Consider the following 15,165-nt stretch of genomic DNA (forward strand, 5'->3'; position numbering starts at 1 on the left):
CGTCTCGCAGCACATAGCAACGACGCAGGGGACGCACACCGGAGGCCTGAAGCAGTGCGGGCCCGACCCCGGCAACAGGTAATTATACAACCGGGGATGGGGGAGGCAATGAGGCAGCGGCGCCAGCAAATGGTGCCGCTGCACCTTCTCTCCCCCTGTCTGTCGGCGCCACTGCCCCATTGCAGGCGCCGCTTCTGTCCCCCTAGCTATCGGCGCCGGCAATGGGGCGCCAGCACCGATAGTCAGGGGGAGAGAACGAGCAGCGGCACCGATAGCCAGGTGGGGAGAAGGGCCGGCAGCACAGCTCTAGACCCCAGGACAGGCAGGGGCAGGGGCAGCGGTAGCGGTCTCTGCACCTGCAAAGCCACTGCAGTTCATTGATTTAAAGCGCTCGCTTTAAATCATTGAACTGCAGCAGCTTATCGGCGTATAACACGCAGGTAGACTTTAGGCTTAAAAATTTTGCCTAAAAAGTGTGTGTTATACGCCGATAAATATGGTAAATAAAAACTAAAAAGAAAAGGGAAAGAAGTAAAAAGATGATCGAGTGGCAACAGGGTTTAGGCAAAAGGCCCCCATAAAATCATCGGAGAAGTTCTTAATTTTTTCTAGCTATACTATATGAAGGTGAGGCAAATCTGTAACTAAGGTAAAATGTGAAACAATGTTCAACAAAACTAAAAGTCACTAAAGTCATATTCAAGCGCTACAGTCTGCCCATGCATACAGTATAATGTAATTTAGCTATTTAACCAATTCACATGGAAGATGAAAAAAAGTACCTGCAGTAGCAAAGTATAAAGCTAAGAATGAAAAGGTGTCTCCAGAGCCCTTTTTTGTGGCATGTCTGAGACCTGAGTAATAGTGATAACAAGTGCTGCGCTGAGTTAAGAACTTACTAAATTGTAAAGGTGAAAAACGATCAATTAAGAATTTTTATTCTTGGTTTGTGTATATAATTGGGTTCTTCTGACTGAATTCTCTGCTTTCTGCGCAGGCAATTATGAAAGTAATTTTCTGTCAAGGTGAATCATGGAATTGTAAAAACAACGTTATTAGATAGTGCTTACTCGCACGCTGCAATTTATAGAAGTTGTTTTCAAAAGCCCTTTGTTTTTCTATCAATCACTGTCTTGCCTATACAAAGTTATTTACAACCTCCTTCATTACTGACCGCTTCTGCAGCTTATTAGCCGGTTCTGCCTTTTGACTAATCTCTTTCTACATCTGGTATATTTTCAATGGATAAAAAAGAATGTGGATCTGATTGTATCAAGTTATCGTGTGTGTTTTGAATTGTTCAGACCAGGATAGGTCTTTGCGCATATGTTAAACTGATCCATAGACCCCTATATGCAAGAAGGAGGACAAAATTGGTCAATTTGGCCTCCATTCGGGAGGTATGCAGTGGAGTCTGCTGGAAGAAATGATGTGGACCTCCAGACATTTTCATTGGAATGAATGCAGCAAGAGGATCCAGTTCAATGGAATGCAACATTTTTACATTACATCTAGATTGCCAACTAATGTCTGCTAACAAGGTGATAGCCCACATTGGGTTTTTCCAGCTGAAAAAATGAGTGTATGGCACGATCGGACAAATTTGCCAGCGAGTATATTTCAATTCATGGTATAGTCACATAGATAGTATGGTTGGAAAAAGACATATGTCTGTCAAGTTTAACCAAGGGAGGGGAAAAGATGTGAATGGAGTGAAGGGATATGACTAGACGATGAGGATAAAATGGTGGGGTATAACCGCAGGAGTTTTTCCTTTTCAGTCTTCTGTTTAGAGATGAACACAATTACAGTGATTTGATTCGTCACAAACTTCTCGGCTCGGCAGTTGCTGACTTTAGTTCATAATAAAGTGTCTGTACCTTTCTTTGGCTTGTCTTGCAATTCCTATGTAATCTTTGCCCCAATAATCATTTTTAGCAGCATACAAAATGATTGTTGTCTCAGCTTTTTCCAGGTTGCAGTAAAGCCTGAGACATTACATCACTACTCAGGTGTTAAAAGGGAGCCTGTCCGTGCTTCAGTGGATGGAGTGACTGCTGAGTTGCACCACAGGGCTGCAGGGAATTCTAGTTTCAAGCACAGCATGCATGGAAGAGAGCTCAGCTGTGCTGTAATGGGTGGGGTGACTGATGTGTGTTAGGGAGAAAAGTGACCTCACACTTACAAACAAGGGATCCTGTCTCTTGTAGTTGGAGGGGGAACTCCAACAGGAAATAGCCATTTTACAAAAAGAAAGCAGCAGTGTTATTGTGGATTTACAACACAGCCATTTAGCCCCAAGACAAGCATCTATCCTTCATAAGCATTTCCTTTTCTGTCTGGCAGATAAGTACTAAAGTCACTTTACGTTGGAGGACCCCTTTAATTGGGGGATGGAGGTCATCAGCAGCCAGTTCCTCCAATCAGTTTCATGAGGTGGGACCCACAACAGTGGAATGTTTTGTAAAAGCCAAATATAGAAAAAAAAGATTGACATTAGTCTTGTTATCATTATCTTTAAACTGAATGTGCAAGTTTTGTATTTTTAAGAAATGTTGTGGCATAATATGCAATGTTTTTTCACAACAATTAGAAGAATTGCATCTATTTTACCTTTTTTTTAAATTTTTGTAATACATTAGCGTTCACTGTTTAGTTAGTCGATGATTAACATATGGCAAAATCCATAGCACATTTTGGTACTTTGGGCCACATGCCTGTGTGTAGCTACCAAATATCTAAAAAAAAGATATGAGCACAACTCTTTTTTGCATTGCATTATAAGCAGTCCGTAACCTTGTGATTCTAAGAGGTTAAGCCTTTATACAATGGCAGAATCGAAATCACCGCTGTTTAATATTTTTACCATACAAATGAGGTTTTCTTTCCCATTTTTCACATGGCTTGGTTCAGAAATGGACAGACAGGACATAAAAGTGCTTAAAAGCCTAATAAAACTGAAGTGACTGCAGTGATATAACTGTTGTGACAATGCAGAGTACTTAGAAAATATGTCTGAAATAAATGATTTCCAATCGATTCTAAACAACAATCACGAGGCTATGTGCAATCTATTTCCATAGCTGCAATAATCGAGTTTTATTTTTCAGGTGAGAAATTGAAAAGCTTAAGAACCATTTTTAGCATAACAAAAGAGCGACGTTACATCACACATTATTCAGGGATAGATTTGTAAAACAGCTAGGAATAGGAACACCCAGCAATGGTGTACAACTTCACTATATGCCATACAAAAGTTTTACAATGCCACTATTGTAAGGTTTGTGTGATTGGTTTTAAATGCGTTTCTAAACAAATTGTATATTCACAATTTGAATGGATGTCATATGTGGATTGCAGAGCCGTCAAACAAAAAGCGAAAGTCTTTATTTTAAGACAGTATATGCATTTATTTCAGTCCTTTTTTCTGTATGCTTTGCATGAATAAAAGTCATATCACACAAACGGTTATATAGTAGGGGACAGTAAACTAAAAGCATGGTAAATGCACCATTTTTATAGATACAGCAGTTAGGCTAACAATATGAATGGTAGTTTTCAAACTTTATAAAATGACATTTTGCTGTGCAAATTAAGTGTCACAGAGGTGGTACTGCAGTTTGGCATGCCTTCTTGCCCCCCTTCTCTTCCAGACTCTGCTTGATTGTTATTGCTGCAAATCCCTAGCTTACTCCATGAACGCTATGAGCGGCGCACATGTCTGTGGACACTGGCATCAGCCACTTAGAAAGGTGCGATTTCTGTCAATGACCAGTGACCTGACTGCACTACACTGTACTGAATAGTGTAAAGAAGCAGAACACAAATTGAATCTTAATAAATTGCCTTAATTTCTTCACACCATTTTGTGCAGTGAGTTGCTCAGGCCGGTGCCTAAAGTTGGAAATCTCACTGCATATGCTTCCCTATTGTCATCCATAGTATAAGCAGGGCAGACTGACAGGTCGGGCACTCAGGCACTGCCCGAAGGCCTGCACCTGAGGGGGCCCGCACTGCCTTCACTTTTTTCCTCCCTGCTGCTCCTTATATAGATCATGGCCCTTTAAGAAAAAATGTTTTTGAGCAGATGCCGCATGCTGGGGACATCTGCTCTCCTGTGTCCTGACTCCTGTGTTACTGACATCTCAGAGGTCGGGTAAGATCATGGCACTGAAGATTGTTATCTGTCAGTAAGTGCCTTCATAGCCCTGCATGTGAGGGGGGGGGGGGGGGGGGGGGAGTGTATTGTGTGTTGAACAACCATGTTCATGTAGCAACAGATGAAGGCATGTGAGGAGAGGGGGGTGAGTGTTTTTATGTGTGCATTTTTAACCCCTTGAAGGAGTCCTGTAGTGTAATATAAGTTACAGATCGCAATCTCCTGTAAAGGGAAATCCACAGAAAGGGCCGTTCTGTCCCCGCATGACGCGGTGGCCGACACACCCCCTCCATGTATCCCATAGAGATTCCTACTGGGGATGGCACGGAGCTTACTGCAGACTGCCAGGGCCCTGTAGAGGAGATCACGGGGGTCCCAGCGGTCGGACCCCTCCCGCAATCTATAACTTATAGGGGAGATAAGTTATATTCCCCTACGGTACTCCTTTAAGTACTCAGGGTTTTTTAATTTTTGCACTTTTGTTTTTTCCTCCTCACCTTCTAAAAATGACAATAGTTTTCATTTTCCACCTACAGACCTATATGAGGGCTTGTTTTTTACACCACTAATTGTATCAATAATTTCACCACAAAATCTATGGAGAAACAAAAGAAAAATTATTTGAGGGGAAAATTTGAGAAAAAACGCCATTTTGTAACTTTTGGGGGCTTACGATTTTACGCAGTGCACTTTTCGGTAGAAATGCCACCTTATATTTATTCTGTAGGTCCATACGATTAAAATAATACCCAACTTCTCTAGGTTTTATTTTGTTTTACTTCTGTTAAAAAATTATACCTTTTTTACAAAAATTTGCATGTTTAAAATGTCCTCTTCTGACCCCTGATCTCACATGGGATCTTTAGATTGCAAACACAGAACAATGCTGTGTGATAGAGCCGCATTGCTCAGTGTTATCGGCGCTCCATTATTACCGGCTGCCTGTACTATTGAAGTGATGATGAAACAGACTGAGGCAGGTAAGGCAATCCTCTTATAGTAGTTGATTAGGACCCTACAACTTCATTGCGGTGGTCCTGATCAACCCACTAAGCTAGCTAGAATGAGGTTTTACCCATCTTAGATGCCACAATCAACTTCGATTGCGGGATCTAAAGAGTTAATCCCATGAGTATAAGTGTGGGATTCTCAGACAGGGCTGATCATTTTTTCCTTTATGTCAAATTCTCTTGCATTGGGAATGGCTTTTCTTTCCTAAACTTGTTTTGGATTCACTGTTTTCTGTCTGTAACTATATGAAAATGTTCTTTTAGAAAAATTACAAATAAACAGATTACCAAAAAAATAAAAACTACTAAAACATGGTACTAAGGAAGCATAAAACATGTAAAAAGAAAAATAGACTGTGTAAGAGACAGATACCACAAAGATTAAAAATAGAGATTAACTCCTTGGGGACGGAGCCCATTATAACCCTAAGGATGCAGGCATTTTTTGCAATTCTGACCACTGTCACTTTAAGCATTTATAACTCTGGGATGCTTTTACTTTTCATTCTGATTCTGGTAGTTTTTTCGTGACATATTGTACTTTATGTTAGTGGTAAATTTTTGTCGATACTTCCATCATTTCTTGGTGAAAAATTCCAAAATGTTATGAAAAAATTGAAAATTTTGCATTTTTCTAACTTTGAAGCTCTCTGCTTGTAAGGAAAATAAACATTCTAAATAAATAATATTTTGATTCAAATATGCAATATGTCTCCTTTATGTTTGCATCATAAAGCTGACATGTTTTTACTTTTGGAAGACATCAGAGGGCTTAAAAGTTCAGAAGCAATTTTCCACAACATTTTCAAAATCGGAACTTTTTAGGAGCCAGTTCAGTTTTGAAGTGGATTTGAAGGGCCTTCATATTAGAAATACCCCATAAATTACCCCATTATAAAAACTGCACCCCTCAAAGTATTCAAAATGACATTCAGTAAGTTTGTTAACCCTTTAGGTGTTTCACAGGAATAGCAGCAAAGTGAAGGAGAAAATTAAAAATCTTAATTTTTTACTCTCGCATGTTCTTGTAGACCAAGTTTTTGAAAATTTACAAGGGGTAAAAGGAGAAAAAGCCCTCCAAAATTTGTAACCCAATTTCTCTTTAGTATGGAAATACCTCATATGTGTATGTAAAGTGTTCGGCGGGCGCAGTAGAGGGCTCAGAAGGGAAGGAGCGACAATGGGATTTTGGAGAGTGAGTTTTGCTGAAATGGTTTTTGGGGGCATGTCGCATTTAGGAAGCCCCTATGGTGCCAGAACAGCAAAAAAAAAAAAAAACACATGGCATACAATTTTGGAAACTACACCCCTCAAGGCACGTAACAAGGGGTCCGGTGAGCCTTAACACCCCACAGGTGTTAGACGACTTTTCGTTGTATTCGGATGTGTAATTGAAAAAAAAAAAATTTCACTAAAGTGCAGTTTTTTTCCCCAAATTTACCATTTCTACAAAGGGTAATGGGAGAAAAATCCCCCCAAACTTTATAACGCAATTTCTCCCGAGTACGGAGATACCTCATATGTGTCCCTAAACTGTTGCCTTGAAATACGACAGGGCTCTGAAGTGAGAGAGCCCATGCGCATTTGAGGCCTGAATAAGGAATTTGCAGTATGGGTGGACCCGGTTACAAGGATGGGGCTTGTCTCCACCAAAACTCTACAGCAGTGTCTCTAACAGGGTGCCTCCAGCTGTTGCAAGACTCCCAGCCTGCCAGGACATTCTATGGCTGTCCGGCAACACTGGGAGTTGTGGTTTTGCCACAGCTGGAGGCGCCGTTTAGGAAACACTGCTGTATGAGACGTTTTTCATTTTTATTGGGGGGGGGGGGGGGGGCGACGTGTAAGGGGGTGTATGTGTAGTGTATTACTTTTTATTATTTGTTAGTGTAGTGTAATGTTTTTAGGGTACATTCACACAGGCAGGGGTTCACAGTAAGTTTCCTTGAAGGAAACCCACTGTAAACCCGCCCGTGTGAATGTACCCTGCACATGGGGGGGGGGGGGGCGCCCCAAACCTTCAGCTGTGGCAAAATGACAACTCCCAGAATGCACTGACAGACCGTACATACTGGGAGTTGTAGTTTTACAACAGCTGTAGGCACACTGGTGGGGAACCACTGAGTTAGAAAACAGACTCTAGCTCAGTGATTCCCACCCATGTGCCTCCAGCTGTTGCAAGACTACCACTCCCAGCATGTATGGTCTGTCAGTACACTCTGGGTGTTGTAGTTTTGCAACAGCTGGAGGCACACGGGTTGGAATCACTGAGTTAGGAAACAGACTCTAGCTCAGTGTTTCCCAACCGGTGTGCCTACAGCTGTTGCAAAACTATAATTCCCAGCACGGCCAGACAGTCAGGGATGCTGGGCGTGTAGTTCTGCAATATCTGGCCCTTCAGATGTTGCAGAACTACAACTCCCAGCATGCCTGGACAGTCTGGGCATGCTAGGAGTTGTAGTTATGCAACAACTGGGGAAAAACAGTGGCCTCCAAACTGTAGCCCTCCAGATGTTGCAAAATTACAACTCCAAGCATGCCCAGACTATCCAGGCATGCTGGGAGTTGTAGTTCTGCAACATCTGAAGGGCCAGATATTGCAGAACCACACGCCCAGCATCCCTGACTGTCTGGGCATGCTGGGAGTTGTAGTTTTGCAACATCTGGAGGGCTGCAGTTTGGAGACCACCATATAGTGGTCTCCAAACTGTGCCACTTCAGATGTTGCAAAACTACAACTCCAAGCATGCCCAGACAGTCAGTGCATGCTGGGAGTTGTAATTTTGCAACATCTGGAGGACCACAGTTTAGAGACCACTACACAGTGGTCTTCAAACTGTGACTCTCCAGATGTTGCAAAACTACAACTCCCAGCATGCCCAGACAGCCTTTGGCTGTGTGGGCATGCTGGGAGTTGTAGTTTTGCAGCTTTTAGAAGGCCACAGTGAAGATCACTTATCGCAATCTTCACTGCAGCCTTCTCAGCCGCACTTTCCGGCCGCCGCTCCTCCTGCTCGCGCCGCTTGTTCCTGCTGCCACCGATGCCGCCGATGCCGGTCCGGGTAAGCCGGGTCATGTCCCCCCCCTCGCCGCCAGTGTTCCCCCCGCTCTGTACCGACTTCGATCGGTGCGCAGAGCGGGGGGAAATGAACTCTAACCCCCCGCCCCCCTCCTGCCTTTGGTGGTCAGCCTGACCGACCAATGGCAGGGGATTGGAGGGGGTGGCAACATTGCCACCTCGCTCCTATGCTTTAGGCTGGTCGGAGCTGTCTCTAACAGCTCCGAACAGTCTTTTTTCCGGGAGATCGGGTCACCAGTGACCCGATTTGCCCGGATCGCGGCAAATCGCAGGTCTGAATTGACCTGCGATTTGCTGCGATCGCCGATATGGGGGGTCTCAGGACCCCCCTAGGCATTGCCACGGGATGCCTGCTGATAGATATCAGCAGGCATCCCGGTCCGATCACCGCCCGGCGAGCGGCAGTGATCGGAAATGCTGAGGGCGTATGGATACGCCCTCTGTCCTTAATTGTCGGGACGCGAGGGCGTATGCATACGCCCTTCGTCCCCAAGGAGTTAAAGGGGTACTCCGGCGCTTAGACATCTTATCCCCTATCCAAAGGATAGGGGATAAGATGCCTGATCGCGGGAGTCCCGCCGCTGGGGACCCCCGTGATCTTGTACACCGCACCCCGTTTATAATCAGTCCCCGGAGCTGTCATGCCCCTTCCCATAGGCTTGCATTGAGGGGGCGGAGTGTGACATCACACAGGGGCGGAGCCTTGACATCACAATGCTCCGGCCCCGTGATCGACAGTAATCAGACCTGGAGCGAACATGCTCGGGGACTGATTTTAACGGGGTGCGGCATGCAAGATCACGGGGGTCCCCAGCAGCGGGACCCCCGCGATCAGGCATCTTATCCCCTATCCTTTGGATAGGGGATAAGATGTCTAAGCGCCGGAGTATCCCTTTAATTGACACAGAAAGTAAAAAGAACCAAAGAATATTCTTCATGTATCTAAATAATTACAAACTTACCGAAAATACAGGCCCCCTCAGAAAAAAATTTGTGGAGTACCAGTAATAGTGGAGGAAGATAAGGAATAGACCAATCTATTAAATGTCTTCTTCTGTACTGTATTTTCACAATAAAATCCAATGACAGAAAAAAATAAATGTTAGCCAAACTAACTGAGTAATAGTACCATGGGCCACTATAACATACTCTCACCAAAAACAATGAGGCCAAATATGGAAAAAATTCATATACTTTATTGAAAGAACAATAAAAACTTATGTTAAAAAATTACATAACAATAATGAATCGGTGGTCATGCAACACACACTGCAAAAGAATGATGAGAATGTCCCGTACGACTAAACAGAATGTACAAAATACAAAAGGTCTCATTCAAAATGGTGGCGTACCATATGGAATATGTCAATATGCAAATACATAACATGTATAAGAAATGAGACTATGAGAAACAAGAATCGAATACAAAGAAAGGAAGGGCAGGGTAAACAAAGAATGGAAAAAGCAAACAAATTCTGGTCATGCACCCTATCCTGGGACAGCTCACCTACCCCAAACTCGTTTTCGCTTGCCGCTTCGTCAGGGGGCGTGTCTCAGGTCAGAGGAAGTGATGTATAAATAGATAGAGGGAGCCAATCCGTAGTGCCATAACAAAAAAGGAGGCCAGGATAGAGGTGAAAATTATTAGTGTCACAGTCCTGCGTTCTACTATATATCCTATGCGATACCTTATTGGTTGGTCATACTCCGTCAGTGCCGCGCGCATAGTATGAGTCCTGGTCAATAAGATCCGGAAATGGGGAAGAGGATCACAACGAGGTCTGGAGGTATCACGTGACACTAAGTCACGTGATCCCCCAGCGCCGGATCAAAAAGAGATAGAAAGGAATGCTGCATCAGAACGAGGTCTGGAGATGTCACATGACATCAGGGAATCAGAATAGGACCAGGGGATCAGTTCGAGACTGAGCTTGGTCACATGATCGCAAGTAATGCGATGCGATCAAGTCCCGCCCCTTAGTGATCGATATAAACATAAGAATAAAAAAGCCCATGACAACACTCGGGCAGCACAAGCCGGCACAAAATTACATATAGGACAGACATACAAAACATACAACATAAAACACCACAGTGATAAACCGTGCAAACAGGAAACTTACCCTCCACCACAAAAAAGTGAAAGCGTGATTGAAAACTGTGGAAAAAAGTGAAAAAGAAGAATAATACATGGTGGTAATAAATCCGTAATATACAATTCATAATAAATATTATTATATATGGACATAGTGACAAAAATTAATAATAAAAAACTAAAATCAACGTGAATATCAGTGGAGATTTATGACAAAATGTGAGTGAAATATATAAAAAGTGTATGTTAATGGTGATAATAGTATTTGATCAATGTGATCAAAAAAAGTGTAGAAAAAGTGTATAAAATAAGAGTGATAGAACGTAACTATACTAGTAAAAACAAATCATTAAACACTATTATTAAAAAATATATAATTAGATACATAATATTATAAAAATGACCATGAACAGTTAAATATTTTAAAGTGCATATGTGTTGATTATACAATTAAAAAAGTGCAAGTATGACCCCAGGCGACAGGGTAGAACTGTCCCCAGATAAGGTGCATGAACAATGACCTAATCCATTAAAGTACAACTTTAAATTGGCATGTAGACGCGGAATAGCTCCCAAACCTAAAAAGACAAAGAAAAAAAGGGGAAAGAAGAAAGAAAAAAGAGAGAAAGAAAAATATGATTAAAATCAATTAAAAGAACCAATGATAAAATCAACTAACCAAAAAGAGACACCTAACCAAGAACTAACACGAAATCCAAACTATAAAAATGGTGCAAAGCTAACATAATCGTTAAGGCCGTGGGGGTAGATGGTTTTGAGGCGGTGAATCCATCTCATTTCTAGTTGGGCTAATTTGATCTTCCAATTGCCTCCTCTACTCCCAATAAAAATGTGATCAATGCCCCTTACCATCAGACCTCGAGGGTCACAATTGTGGTGGAGCTTGAAATGTCGTGGAACTGTTGTGAGCCTTCGTAGATCCGATTCTTCGTTTGCCGCCAATATACTCAAGACGTGTTCCCTTGTTCTTTTCTTCAACTCTCTCGTCGTCATCCCTATATAGATAGAACCACAGGGGCAGGTAGCATGATAGATCACACCGATCGTATTACATGAGATGTGATGGGTAATTTTAAAACTCCTAGTTCCATCTGAATTCCGAAACTCTGTATCTCTACAAATGTTGGGGCATGCCACACAGTTGCCACATGGATAACACCCCCACTTTTGTTTCTTAGCAGTAAATGGTGAGGGCGTCTTCTGCCTATAATGACTAGTCACCAAAATATCCTTCAAATTAGGGGACCTACGAAAAGTAAGGGATGGATTCTCAGAAATATATAATTGTAAAACCGGATCCAATGTAAGGATTTGCCAATACTTGGCCAAAATGTCCCGTACTTGTGGTATCTGGCTATGATAGGTTGTGATGAGCCTCACCTGGTTATCACCATCTTTCTTAGGTTTTGATTGCAGAAGACTCTCGCGTTTAGTATGTTTGGCCCTTAAATATGCCCTCAAGATCCAATTTTCCTGGTACCCCCCGTTCTCGGAATCGCTCCCAGAGTTCACATGCCCTTGCTTCGAATCCCTCATCTGTTGAACAGATTCTCCTTAGTCTCAAAAATTGTCCCATAGGGATCCCTCTGATGAGACTACGAGGGTGCGATGATTCTGCGTGAAGGAGAGAATTGGTAGCAGTTGGTTTCCTAAAAAGGTCCGACTGAACCAATCCGTCCTCATCAACTGAAAACGAGACATCCAAGAAGTCCATCTTGTGGCGACCTACCTTGTATGTCAACTTGATGTTTAAGTCATTTGAGTTAAGGTGGCTCATGAATGTTCTCAATTCGTCCTCGGTTCCTTTCCAGATGAAGATCACGTCATCAATATATCTGGCCCATGCTTCGACCCTATGGATAAAAGGGGGTGGATCGGTAAGAAATATGCTCCTTTCCCATGCTCCAAGAAACAAGTTGGCATAGGCGGGCGCACAGGCCGCGCCCATAGCGGTGCCACGCATTTGTAGGTAGAACTTCTCTTTAAATAAGAAGAAGTTGTGGGTCAGGGCAAATCTTAGTAACTTCAATAGGAACTCACCTTGATTTTCATCCATTCCGGACATGAGCAGGAACGCCTGTGTAGCTCTGAGGCCATCCTCGTGATGTATAGATGTATACAGGGATTCCACGTCACAGGTAACGATCCACATATCAGAATCCAGATGTAATAATTCCATCCTGCGAAGAGCATCTGTTGTGTCCTTCAAAAAAGAAGGTGACCAGTTCGAGATCATTAAGGACATACATTTATTTGCAAGAAAATTGAACTATAAGAAGATTTTCCATCACCAAACCGACGCATCTTTCTGTACGACTAGAGACGAGATGATGGCATTACAGGCACTTGAGGAACTAACGGAGGAAGTGGCTCCAACTATTAAGGATTGGTTTCCTAAGTCACTTCTCCCGAAATCACGTAAGTTCCCCCCCATCTCTACATCACCCAATGTGGATTTGTTCGTGCAATTGGTTTCAAGAGATTTGGAGACATTATCCCCTAAAGGGGGCTTTAATAACTGCCCTAGAGCTGAACGGCTAGCTATTGAACAATTGAGAAATATTAAAGATGTTGTTATCAAGCCCTCCGATAAGGGGGGCAATATTGTCATCTGGCCATCCGCATTATATGAAAAGGAGGCTTATAGACAACTGAGAGACACTAGCTGTTACCAACGTCTAACCTTCAACCCTCTGACTAAATTTAAAGGTGAACTATTATCTTTACTTTCCCAGGCGGTCTCTGACGGCATCATCTCAACAAAAGAAAAGAATTGTTTACTCATTGAGAATCCCACTATTTCAACATTTTACTTACTTCCTAAAGTTCACAAACAAGCCTCTACACCACCAGGTAGGCCCATTGTCTCGGGCTGTAATAGCCTGTGCGAACCCATCTGTAAACTACTGGATTACAATCTAAAAAATATTGTTGAGACCTTACCTTCTTTTTTGAAGGACACAACAGATGCTCTTCGCAGGATGGAATTATTACATCTGGATTCTGATATGTGGATCGTTACCTGTGACGTGGAATCCCTGTATACATCTATACATCACGAGGATGGCCTCAGAGCTACACAGGCGTTCCTGCTCATGTCCGGAATGGATGAAAATCAAGGTGAGTTCCTATTGAAGTTACTAAGATTTGCCCTGACCCACAACTTCTTCTTATTTAAAGAGAAGTTCTACCTACAAATGCGTGGCACCGCTATGGGCGCGGCCTGTGCGCCCGCCTATGCCAACTTGTTTCTTGGAGCATGGGAAAGGAGCATATTTCTTACCGATCCACCCCCTTTTATCCATAGGGTCGAAGCATGGGCCAGATATATTGATGACGTGATCTTCATCTGGAAAGGAACCGAGGACGAATTGAGAACATTCATGAGCCACCTTAACTCAAATGACTTAAACATCAAGTTGACATACAAGGTAGGTCGCCACAAGATGGACTTCTTGGATGTCTCGTTTTCAGTTGATGAGGACGGATTGGTTCAGTCGGACCTTTTTAGGAAACCAACTGCTACCAATTCTCTCCTTCACGCAGAATCATCGCACCCTCGTAGTCTCATCAGAGGGATCCCTATGGGACAATTTTTGAGACTAAGGAGAATCTGTTCAACAGATGAGGGATTCGAAGCAAGGGCATGTGAACTCTGGGAGCGATTCCGAGAACGGGGGTACCAGGAAAATTGGATCTTGAGGGCATATTTAAGGGCCAAACATACTAAACGCGAGAGTCTTCTGCAATCAAAACCTAAGAAAGATGGTGATAACCAGGTGAGGCTCATCACAACCTATCATAGCCAGATACCACAAGTACGGGACATTTTGGCCAAGTATTGGCAAATCCTTACATTGGATCCGGTTTTACAATTATATATTTCTGAGAATCCATCCCTTACTTTTCGTAGGTCCCCTAATTTGAAGGATATTTTGGTGACTAGTCATTATAGGCAGAAGACGCCCTCACCATTTACTGCTAAGAAACAAAAGTGGGGGTGTTATCCATGTGGCAACTGTGTGGCATGCCCCAACATTTGTAGAGATACAGAGTTTCGGAATTCAGATGGAACTAGGAGTTTTAAAATTACCCATCACATCTCATGTAATACGATCGGTGTGATCTATCATGCTACCTGCCCCTGTGGTTCTATCTATATAGGGATGACGACGAGAGAGTTGAAGAAAAGAACAAGGGAACACGTCTTGAGTATATTGGCGGCAAACGAAGAATCGGATCTACGAAGGCTCACAACAGTTCCACGACATTTCAAGCTCCACCACAATTGTGACCCTCGAGGTCTGATGGTAAGGGGCATTGATCACATTTTTATTGGGAGTAGAGGAGGCAATTGGAAGATCAAATTAGCCCAACTAGAAATGAGATGGATTCACCGCCTCAAAACCATCTACCCCCACGGCCTTAACGATTATGTTAGCTTTGCACCATTTTTATAGTTTGGATTTCGTGTTAGTTCTTGGTTAGGTGTCTCTTTTTGGTTAGTTGATTTTATCATTGGTTCTTTTAATTGATTTTAATCATATTTTTCTTTCTCTCTTTTTTCTTTCTTCTTTCCCCTTTTTTTCTTTGTCTTTTTAGGTTTGGGAGCTATTCCGCGTCTACATGCCAATTTAAAGTTGTACTTTAATGGATTAGGTCATTGTTCATGCACCTTATCTGGGGACAGTTCTACCCTGTCGCTGTTACGCCGAGCGCTCCGGGTCCCCGTTCCTCCCCGGAGCGCTCGCCTCATCCCCGTTGCTGCAGCGCCCCGGTCAGATCCACTGACCGGGTGCGCTGC

The 15,165-nt window shown here is 43.0% G+C and overlaps 2 long non-coding RNA genes across 3 annotated transcripts; one reads left to right on the plus strand and one right to left on the minus strand.

The window, feature by feature from the left end:
* Positions 1 to 10,784: 10,784 nt before the first annotated feature.
* Positions 10,785 to 12,532, minus strand: LOC130272671 (uncharacterized). 2 transcript variants are annotated; one of them, XR_008843679.1, is made up of 4 exons: positions 12,402 to 12,532; positions 12,091 to 12,214; positions 11,211 to 11,356; positions 10,785 to 10,918 (listed from the first exon to the last, which is right to left on the minus strand). It is a non-coding gene; the product is annotated as an uncharacterized LOC130272671 (long non-coding RNA). The 2 variants fall into 2 exon arrangements; XR_008843680.1 differs by lacking the exons at positions 10,785 to 10,918; positions 11,211 to 11,356 and adding an exon at positions 11,847 to 11,975.
* A 114-nt stretch (positions 12,533 to 12,646) lies between these two features.
* LOC130272672 (uncharacterized) lies at positions 12,647 to 14,884 on the plus strand. The gene is made up of 6 exons (XR_008843681.1): positions 12,647 to 12,779; positions 13,097 to 13,214; positions 13,319 to 13,481; positions 13,669 to 13,792; positions 13,908 to 14,140; positions 14,526 to 14,884. It is a non-coding gene; the product is annotated as an uncharacterized LOC130272672 (long non-coding RNA).
* The last annotated feature ends 281 nt before the right edge of the window (positions 14,885 to 15,165 follow it).

This window comes from Hyla sarda, chromosome 5 (assembly GCF_029499605.1).
Source record: "Hyla sarda isolate aHylSar1 chromosome 5, aHylSar1.hap1, whole genome shotgun sequence".
Lineage (NCBI taxonomy): Eukaryota > Metazoa > Chordata > Amphibia > Anura > Hylidae > Hyla > Hyla sarda.